At 37.8% G+C, this 11,553-nt stretch overlaps 1 pseudogene; it reads right to left on the bottom strand.

Moving 5' to 3' along the window:
• Positions 1-8,160: 8,160 nt before the first annotated feature.
• LOC118654714 lies at positions 8,161-9,009 on the bottom strand (annotated as a pseudogene).
• Between the last annotated feature and the right edge of the window lie 2,544 nt (positions 9,010-11,553).

Below are 11,553 nucleotides of genomic sequence, written 5' to 3'. Positions count from 1 at the left end.
AAACCAAAAACAAAAAACTATCACCCTAGCTGGTTTGGATCAGTGGATAGAGTGTCAGCCTGCAGACTGAAGGGCCCCAGGTTCGATTGCAGTCAAGTGCACATGCTCAGGTTGCTGGTTCAATCCCCAGTAGGGAGCATACAGGAGGCAGCTTATCAATGATTCTCATCATCAATGTTTCTACCTTTCTCTTTCCCTCTCCCTTCCTCTCTGAAATCAATTATATATATATATATATATATATATATATATATATATATATATATATATATATATATAACAAAAACCTGTCAACAAGCCATCAAATTTGTACTTAAAATATCATAGAAAATTCAAACTCCTGGAATGAACACTGGGACCAATGGACCACTGTTCTCTGTGATTGGAGTCTTCTTTCTTGCATGGTTTTTCACACATGTTTTTGGTCTCTATCCTAGAATCCACTAAAGGACACTCAGAGGAAAGGTCAACTCAAAATATTTGTAAAGATTAAGAAAGCTCAGAATTTGTTTACAGGCCATTATTTGTGCCACACTGTATATTCACTGCCATGAAAGCAGAAAATAGTTGAATTAATCCTCAGAGCAAATTAGGACAATATTGTGCTGGGTCACGTTTGTGGATTATCAGATTTCCATCCATCAATCTTGAGCTATTGCTCTGCAAATACTCAAAACCTAATTTGACACTCTGACTAAAATTGGGACAATGCCAACTGCATTCCCTCTCATTTGTCAGGATTCTGTTCTTTTTAACAAAAATAAAAAGGAATTGAAACAGGTACATGGTGTAGTGCTTATAACTGTGCATCAACAAATGACTTTCTTTTCAGGTGCAATATTTCCTGGTTTATTCATGTGTAAAGAAGCACTGAGGGCAAATATGCTATAGCTTAGTGAGCTAGGGGAGGACAGCATTGTTTTTCCTGGAACACTGTACGGTTGACATCAATTCTATCTCAGGAGGAGGGTATACCATCAGTTTATACATTGATTACTACCACTCACTATTCCAGAGGGAGAATCAAACCCATTGTAGCTATTACAATAGTAGCTCGATCACAGAACTGGCTTCTGGTGAACCTGACTATGGAGTCAGCAGCCAATATGAAGCACCCACTGTGTGCAGAGCATTAGGCCCAAAGAATAATACAAAGAGGCCCATCTGTGAGGGATATGGTCATTGATCCTGACAATGGACTCAAACTCTACATGGGTAAAAGCAGGCTACATGATGTAAGTTATCCTCCTTTTCTTCTAATTTAAGGGTAGTGCCTATTATTGTATTCCTTCAACTCAATCCCTCTCCTGAGTTTCCCAAGCCTGCTTGAACATCATTACTGCCTCCACATCGAAATAACAACAATCTAATAAGATGGGTGTGACTTTCTTACATTCAGGCAGATAAGAGTGCCTGCATCTGGCTCTGAGTGGAATGTGGGTCCCGAGAAATAAAAAGGGATTGGAAAGACAGCTCAACTATGTTTGCAAGGCATCATGGTCAAGCTCATTGGGATTCACCTGCCTTCTCACTTTTCTACCCACTTCTCACGTAATTCTACGCTCCTGGTCTCCAAGAATCACCATTATCAATGATGCCTCTGAGCCTAGAGAGTCAGAATGCTTTACAATCATGTCATGGGATGATCTCCACCCCATATCCCTTATCCATTATCCACAGCTTGGGCAAGGACAAGGGGGGGAGAAATTATTTTTAACATCTGTTCTCTCCACTTCAGCCATATCATAATTTCATAAAATGCTCTGGTAACAGGACAGGATTTGCACAATTTTCTGGAGAGTTGTTCAAGGCAGGACAGACTGAAGAAGAAGAAAAAACCATATAGTCATATCAATTGATGCAGAAAAGCATCTGACAAAATCCAACACCCATTTTTGATAAAAACTCTCAGCAAGGTGGGAATACAATGAGCATACCTCAACATAATAAAAGCCATATATGATAAACACACAGCCAACATCATATTCAATGGACAAAAACTAAAATCATTTCCCCTAAGAACAGGAACAAGACAGGGATGCCCACTGTCACCACTCCTGTTCAACATAGTATTGGAAGTATTAGCCATTGCGATTAGACAAGAAGAAAAAATAAAAGGCATCCAAATTGGAAAAGAAGAAGTAAAACTGACCCTATTCACAGATGACATGATATTGTACATAAAAAAACCCTAATGACTCCATCAAAAAACTATTAGACTTAATAAATGAATTTGGCAATGTAGCAGGATACAAAATTAATGCCAAGAAATCTATGGCATTTCTATGCACCAATGGTGAACTTACAGAAACAGAGACGAAAAAAGAAATCCCATGTACCATAGCACCAAAAAAATTAAGATACCTAGGAATAAACTTAACTAAAGAGGTAAAAGACCTCTACTCAGAAAACTACAGGAAGTTGAAAAAAGAGATAGAGGAAGACATAAACAGATGGAAGAACATACCGTGTTCATGGATTGGTAGAATCAACATCATTAAAATGTCCATACTACCCAAAGCAATCTATAAATTCAATGCACTCCCCATTAAAATACCAATGGCATATTTCACAGACCTAGAACAAACTCTCCAAAAATTCATCTGGAATAAAAAAAGACCCCGAATAACTGCAGCAATCCTGAGAAAGAACAAAGTAGGTGGGATCTCAATACCAGATATCAAGCTGTATTACAAAGCCACTGTTCTCAAAACAGCCTGGTACTGGCACAAGAACAGAAATACAGATCAATGGAATAGAATAGAGAGCCCAGAAATCGACCTGAACCAATATGCTCAATTAATATTTGACAAAGGAGGCAAGAACATACAATGGAGTCAAGACATTCTCTTCAATAAATGGTGTTGGGAAAATTGGACAGATACATGCAAAAAAATGAAACTAGACCACCAACTTACACCATACACAAAAATGAACTCAAAATGGATAAAGGACTTAAATGTAAGATGGGATTGACCTCCAAGGCACATTTGTAATACCTTAACTAATAAAGAATTTAAAGATTTATATATATACGTATATGTAATTCTAAGTTTAATAAAAAGGAGAAATTTAAAAAAATGTAAGACGGGAAACCATAAAAATACTAGAGGAATCCAAAGGCAACAAAATCTCAGACATATGCCGAAGCAATTTCTTCACCGATACAGCTCCTAGGGCATTGGAAATTAAAGAGAAAATAAACAAATGGGACTACATCAAAATAAAAAGCTTCTTCACAGCAAAAGAAACCATCAACAAAACAACAAGAAAGCCCACTGCATGGGAGAACATATTTGCCAATGTTATCACCAACATTTATAGGGAACTCATACAACTTAACAAAAGGAAGATAAACAATCCAACCAAAAAATGGGCAAAGGACCTAAATAGACACTTTTCAAAAGAGGACATTCAGAAAGCCAAGAGACATATGAAAACATGCTCAAAGTCACTAATCATCCGAGAGATGCAAATCAAAACAACGAGGTACCATCTCACACCTGTCAGAATGGCTATCATCAACAAATCAACAAACGACAAGTGCTGGAGAGGATGTGGAGAAAAAAGAACACTCGTGCACTGCTGGTGGGAATGTAGACTGGTACAGCCACTATGGAAGACAGTATGGAGTTTCCTCAAAAAACTACAAATGGAACTCCCATTTGACCCTGTGATCCCACTTCTAGGAATATATCTCAAGCAACCAGAAACGCCAATCAGAAAGGATATATGCACCCCTATGTTCATAGCAGCACAATTCACCATAGCTAAGATCTGGAAACAGCCTAAGTGCCCATCAGTAGATGAATGGATTAGAAAACTGTGATACATCTACACGATGGAATACTATGCTGCTGTAAAAAAGAAGGAAGTCTTACCATTTGAATCAGCATGGATGGAACTGGAGAGCATTATGCTAAGTGAAATAAGCCAGTCAATGAAAGAAAAATACCACATGATCTCACTCATTTATGCATAGTTAAGACCATTATAAACTGATGAACAAAAATAGATACAGAGGCAGAGCAACATCGAACAGACTATCAAACTACAGCAGGAAGACTGGGGAGGGTTGGGCGTGGGGTGGGTAAGAGATCAACCAAAGGACTTGTATGCATGCATATAAGCTTAACCAATGGACACAAGACACTGGCGGGTATGGGAGGCCAGGGGAAGGTCAAGGGAAGAAAAGAAAAGGAGGCATATATAATACTCTTTGTAATACTTTAAGCAATAAAATAAAATTTTTTTAAAAAGATAAATTTTAAAAAATATATATTTTCTTATTGATTTCAGAGAGAAGGGAGAGGGGAGAGAGAGAGAGAAACATCCATGATGAGAGAGAATCATTGATTGGCTGCCTCCTGCACGATTCCTACTGGGGATGGAGTCTGCAATCCTGGCATGTGCCCTTGACCAGAATTGAGCCTGGGACCCTTCAGTCAGCAGATCAACGCTCTTTCCATTGAGCCAAACTGGCTAAGACAATAAAGATAAATATTTTAAAAAGATAATGAGGGTATAAAGGGATGACTATTGACAGGAGGAAATATACTTACAAGGCACTGTTAAATAATAGTCAACAAACTTGGTGACTAAGGAGGAAGAGAAAGGCAGATTCAAAATACACCTAAAAAACTGCTGAATACAGTAATAAGAAAATCAAGAAGAAAAGCTGTTTTAGGGAAAAGATGATGAGTTTGTTTTCTGATGGGTTGGATTTGAGTTATCTGGCACAGCTAAGAAATGCAAAACAGCCAATACTCTTCTACTGGCCCTTGGACCTGACTGCTGTGGATTTTCACACATGTCAATTACATGGTCAATTACAGCCAATCTCCTTATGAGTATTTTGAATAAAATACTCATATTTGAGTAAAACATTCATATTTCAGAAAGTGGGAAATGGTCATCTTCCCACAAGTCCAAATTCTATCAAGTCACTACATAGCCATTTCAAAAAATACCCTGAACAGAGAATTTAAATAGAGATACCTGCCTCAGGAAACATTTTCTTTGGTAAGCGTGGTAACAATGAGTCATTAATTATTTCCAACTTTTTCTTTGTCAGGACACAATATAATGTTGGCTGGTTGTCTTTAAAGCAGTACCTTTCTGATTGAAGTTATAATGTTTTCTTGGCATTGTGGCTGTTACTGAACATTTTTAATCTTATCTAAAATATCAAATAATAACAAAACCCCTAAATAATATTTGTATAATACACCATAGTTCACAAAGAACACCCACATATATATTATTTCAATTAATTTTCACAACAACCCTATTGATGTATATATTATTAACCTTATTTTATTAATGTAGAAATTGAGGCTCAGAATGTTTTTTAATTTTCCCAAAATCACAATATTTAATAAAGTACAGAGCATGGGTTTGAACCCAAGTTTTCTGATCTCCTGTTTTTCTTTTTATGCTACAAACCATCCCTGTATAACCAAATGTAACTACTTTTTAATCAAAAGAATGAGTTTTAACCAACACCATGATCCCTGGAAGCTACTGCAAAATCAATAGAGCTCTAGATTATCCTCAATGAAGTTAACTACAATGGTCCATTTGAATTATCCTTAGTGCATCATTAAAATAAAGGATTGAGCCCCGCTGGTATGGCCCAATAGTTGAGCTTCAACCTATGAACCAAGAGGTCATGGTTTGATTCCCAGTCAGGGCATATGCCTGGGTTGCAGGCTCAATCCCCAGTGGGGAGTGTGCTGGAGGCAGCTGATCAATTATTCTCTCTAACCGTTGATGTTTCTATCTCTCTCTCCCTCTCTCTTCCTCTCTGAAATCAATAAAAGTATATTTAAAAAAAATAAAAAATTAAATAAAGGATTGATTTTAGCAGACATTGGATAAAATAAAGGATTGATTTTAGCAGACACTGTAAAGCAGTAATTACCAGCAATTTATTATCAATCCTGTCATAATTCAATGTTAACATTAGCTTCTATTTGTTTATTTTTTAAATATATTTTTATTGATTTCAGAGAGGAAGGGAGAGGGAGAGAAAGATAGAAACATCAATGATGAGAGAGAATCATTGGTCAGTTGCCTCCGGCACACTCCCCACTGGGGATCGAGCATGTGTCCTTGACCAGAATCGAACCCAGGACCCTTCAGTCCACACGCTGATGCTATATTCACTGAGCAAAACCAGCTAGGGCAGCTGCTATTTACTCATTCATCCATTGGACAGACATTGAGTGAACACCTACTATGTCCATGCACTGTGCTAGATGCTGGTGATAATACAGTTCCTATGGTTAAGTAGAGAGAAAACTGAATTAGAAGTCAGGAATTATGACCTCTAGTCTGGCTCAACCACTAATTATCTGTGTCGCCTTAGGCAAGACATTAAATGTCTTCTGAGCCTCATATATTTACATGACTATGTGCAATTCAAATAAGAAAATGTGTATACAAGAATTCTGAAAACTCTAACATCTAGAAAAATGTGAGGTTTGATAGGGAAAAAGAGGGGCACAAACTTACAAACTAAGTCATATAGAAATGGGGTGGCAAGTCTAATAAATTAGTGATTTAAACAACGGAGCTTTAAAAACTTATGTCTCAAGGCCGCCTACACACACACACACACACACACACACACACACACTAAATTAGGTCACACAAGAAACGTCCAATTTTTTACTAGAATTTTTAAAATAAACTCTCAATGAATGACTTCAGCTGCTTTTTTTCTAACTAATTTCTATGCAGATATAGAAATTGACAAAAGTTCAGAACATGGTCCTACCAGCATCATGAATTTGATGCTATAATAAATTTCTAAACATTTTGAAAGAACATTATTTCTTCCTAAATAATCTCAAATTCAACTCCTCTTCTCCAGCCCCACTACAAATGTCTTAATTTAAGTCTGTGGCACCTTTAGCCAGAGCTACCACAATAGTGTGGGCTTTGGCATAAGGCAGACTTGTTTGTGTGCTGGTTCTGCCACTTATTAGCCATGTGACCATCAATGAGTTATTTAACTTCTCTGAGTTCCAAATTCCTCCTCTTTCAAATGGGGGATAACAATAATACCTGCTTGATGGAATTGCTAAATAATTAAAATGGGAATATATAAAGTACAGAAGAATGCAATGCTTGTCACATAGCAAATACTCTTTTAGGTTTTGAGATACATGGAGATATAAACATAGAGGAGATATTTCTATTTTGGAGAGGGTATGGGAATATTAATCTGGTTGAAACGGGGCTTAAAGCTGTTTGCATAGCACTTTTTGTTAGATTATGTAAATTTCCAGCAGAAAAAGAGCTAAAGGAGACTATAGGGGTTTTAAACATCTCAACTACTTAATGCAGCCTCTGACATAGACATAAAGACATAGAAACAGGATCATAAGGAGAACACATCACTAACTTGCTTAAAAGCCTTTGATAACTCACCATTGTACACTGGTTGAAATTCATTTATAACAACTTACAATGTCTTCTACAATTTAATCACAAATTCCTATTCTAGTTTCTTTCTCTGATTTTATCATCCACTAGTTATATTAGGAGTTATATATACACCTGTACCCTAGTTACATTAGACTGCTCTCTCTTCTCAAAATATGATGTGAATTTCCATTCTTCTGCATTGTCGATCAGGTTATCCCTTCTACCTGTATTCCCTATCCCCTTTCATGTGTAGCAAATTACCAGCCATCATTCAAATACCAGATAACAGATAAAAATGTCATTTCTTCATGAAGTCTTTCCCCCAAAAAAGAGTACTATAATTAGTAATTATAATAGTAAACTGAATCAAGAAAAAATTATATATTTTGTATATTCAGTTTAATAAGATAGAATCACACTAAGCTAATTTCTTTTTTTTTTACTTATAACTCCAGAACACTTTAATTCTAAAGAGCTTTAATAAATAAAAAGCCCCAAGTTTCCAAAGCCCATCAAAAAGTGAATGAATAATCAGTCTCAACAGAGCTGTGGGAAATTTTTTTAAAGAAGGAGGAAAGAAGTTGGTAACCATTCTCTTTCAAAAATAAAACACTGCTTCCTCAAATAACCACTCAGAATGTCACTTGATATGAATAAGCAGGAGGAAAATAACTGTCATATTTGCCTTATATGCAGTATTGGGCAATTAAATGCCAACTGAGCTATTTAGGAATGGCTTGCCAAAACACTGAAAAAGTGAAAGACTTCATCCTTGTCATAGACTGCCACTTCAGTGGAACATTCAGTGCACATGACTGGGTGATAGATTTCTTCCACTTCTATCTCTGCCTGCTCTGCAGCATCTTCATGGTTAGCCCTCATCTTCTTATGGCCTCAATTTTTCTTCCTGTTCTCTGGGGTTTTGTATCTTAGAACCTTCTCTTTGTTGACAGAACAATTCATCCCACACATGGCTCTATACTGAGTTTTGTATGATTCATGCCTTTGATAATCAAGACACAGTGTGGTCATGTAGGCAGGGCAATTCAAGATAGTATCGCTATTTGGAACAGGCTGTTGCTGTTGAAGTGGCCTCTGTATTCCAAAACCATGGTATCCTCTTCTCTGTGCATCAACCCAGGCCTGATCTCTGTTATCATTTTCAGGATCATATAGTAATTCATCATTTGTGAGACTCCTGTGTCGTTTCTTCTTTTTTCTCTTAGTCACCTGTGCTGTTTTGTCTTCATCCTCAGAATCAGAATCAAAATATATATCATCATAGTACTTTGTGGAAGCTATTCCAACTTTTCCATTTCCTGAAGAAGACCCTGTTTTCAGGGAAGATAATTTGACCTCCACTGTTTTTATGGTGGAATTTAATTCAGCTTCCATTTCTTTTTCAAATTCATTTTCACTTTCTCCAGTAAGACATTTTCTGATGAGTTTTCATTTTTGGTCAGGAGTTCCATGTAAAAGCACATTCACTTCTTCTTCAGAACTGCGCAAAGCCGGCTCCTCATCACTAGACTCTTAAACTGCGGAGGGGTCATAGTCATCTTGGAGCCGGTTCATGATGACCTCTGCACTCAGACACCATCTGCAGATGGCCACAGGGTACGTTTCCTCCGGGGGTCCCTTCCTTAAGCTAAGCTAATTTCTTAATTGGGAAAATTATCTCCCCAAAATGGTCAAATTAAAACTAACTTCACATTTCAAATGAGTAACTTTCAGTTATCTTGGAATTCATTTGTGTGTAACAACTGTCTCTAATTATTGAAAATAGCCCTAGCCAGTTTGGATCAGTGAATAGAGCGTTGGCCTGAGGACTGAAGGGTCCTGGGTTCAATTCCTGTCAAGGGCACATGCCCAGGTTGCGGGCTTGATCCCCAGTGGGGGGCGTGCAGGAGGCAGCCGACCAATGATTCTCCCATCATTGATGTTTCTATCTCTCTCTCCCTCTCCCTGCCTCTCTGAAATCAATAAAAATATATTTTTTAAAAAGAAATGTGGCATTAATATGTCTTCCTTTCTTAAGATTCAAAGAGAAAAACACACACACATATGCTATATATAACCTTATTCTATAACAATTAATCTAATATTAATATTACAGAAATATGTAATATTCTAGAGCTTCATTCATTCAACCAACATACAAATTATGGTCACTCATTCTACATTGTGGCTCCCGCAGGACCTCAAAGAGTTAACGTATTTGTTTCACACTCCAGTTTGGAATGCCACTCTTTGTTTCCACTATTGGAATTCTGTTCCAGCATTACATTACAGAGCTTCCCTAATGCCTGCCTATGGGGATGCAAGTAATGGTGCCATCTGACACTTATCATAATTTCATTCAAACTCACATTGCTTTTACATTGTATTTTCTTTTACTATTCTGGCTCCAAACTGCCAGCAGCAGGCTCAAATTTTACCTAAATGGGAGCATTTTGACTTGGGGAGAGAACACTGCTCAGTGCCATTTCCTTAATAGTATACATTACTGCAGGGGGAGGGTTCTGACCCAGGGCCAAGTCCCCTTTAACCAGAGCATGGGAAGTTTCAAGGGCAAGACAGCAGCCCCTGCGGAGATGTGCAAATCCTTGCTGAGCAGTGAAAGTGGGAGAAGAGAATCTCAGTAGAACCTGTCACCCCAAATTAAGGCTGGGCCTGAAGCATTTGTGTAAAGAGAGAAAGAAAAACAAGTTGCCAGATAAATGCATCTTAACTAGTCCTCCCAAATGTCTTCTGCATATGTAATGCTAAGTAAGTTCTAAATGCTAATCAAAAAGATAGCATGAAATAAGGTTTTGAAGAAGGCAGGTGAATCATGCAGGAAAATAAGAATCAAGGGACAGATAAACTGTTTTAATTCACTCAAATATCTGTTCTAAATAGGGCTCAGAAACAGAGATGTCTATGTAATGAGGGAAACAATAAGCCAGCCCTACGAGGAAGTGTAATTGAGGATGTAGAAGTAATAATGAAACAACCTGAGGTAAAGAAGGAAGGGTATTAAACTGTGAATTTGCAGGAACCAGTCAGGCTTCCAGCTGTCAAAGAAGTTCTAGATATTTTCAGTGTTGGGTAAAGAGGCAAAATTCAAGTCAGCAGGGACAAAAAGTTAGTTGGTGGGGCGATAGGGGGCAGGCAGGAAATAGTGTGAAGAAGGCAATACAGGAGCTTCTTGCATTGGGGAAAAGTATGATATCAGGACACATAGTGGCCCCTTACTCCTTTCAGCAACTATTTATATCCTAATCAATAGTCACCTCCTCTCCTTCCCACTCCTGCAGGTCCTCATAGCTTCATATTGCCTCTGATTTCTCAGGGTTCTTATTGACTGTCCCTCTATGGTTGGCCCTATTCCAAGAGACCAAAACTCCAAAACTTCCCCTTCCTGTCAACATCATGTTCCCTCCCAGAGAGCTTTGTAGGTATCTGATAACACTGTAATCTGTTTTCCTCAGAACTCTGGTTTCACAAAGTACTTCAGGACAGTGGGTGGGCTAAGCACTACCCTGTGTCAACTGAAAGAAAATCTCCACTTTTGTTTACTTTATATATTGAGGTGCAGAATTTTTTTTCAAAATGATGTTGCTGTTAATAAAGACAGGAAATCTGTGACAAACCCACACAATGAGTCACTCCTACTGTGAACTACCTTTTGAATGAAGCACTTGTCTAGCTGGCCCGTCTCTTAACCAGGGCTTATGTGGAGGATAGCCTTTCTCAGAAAGGTCTTTTCATGGCCTTTCTGATCACATTCTATAGGCGGCTGTTTAAGGCTCACACTAGCTCCAGGTATAGGACTTACCAAGATCAGGCTCAGTTATTTCTGGCAAAACAAAACAAAACTTGTTCCGACCCCTTACAAGGATAGATTGGCTAAAGACCTTACAAAATTTGCTCAGTAGTTTTCTCTTCTGTATGTCTCTGGGGTTGTCCATTCCTACTTTCAGTCCTTCTTGAATCTTTTATAGAAATTTATATTAACTTTTTAATGTATTTTAAAAATATTTTTTTATTGATTTCAGAGAGGAAGGGAGAGGGAGAGATAGAAACATGATGAGAGAAAATCATTGATCAGCTGCCTCCTGCACACCCCTACTGGGA

Source organism: Myotis myotis, unplaced genomic scaffold (assembly GCF_014108235.1).
Source record: "Myotis myotis isolate mMyoMyo1 unplaced genomic scaffold, mMyoMyo1.p scaffold_m19_p_4, whole genome shotgun sequence".
NCBI lineage: Eukaryota > Metazoa > Chordata > Mammalia > Chiroptera > Vespertilionidae > Myotis > Myotis myotis.
The sequence above is the reverse complement of the archived record's forward strand: the minus strand, read 5'-3'. Positions and strand labels throughout refer to the sequence as shown.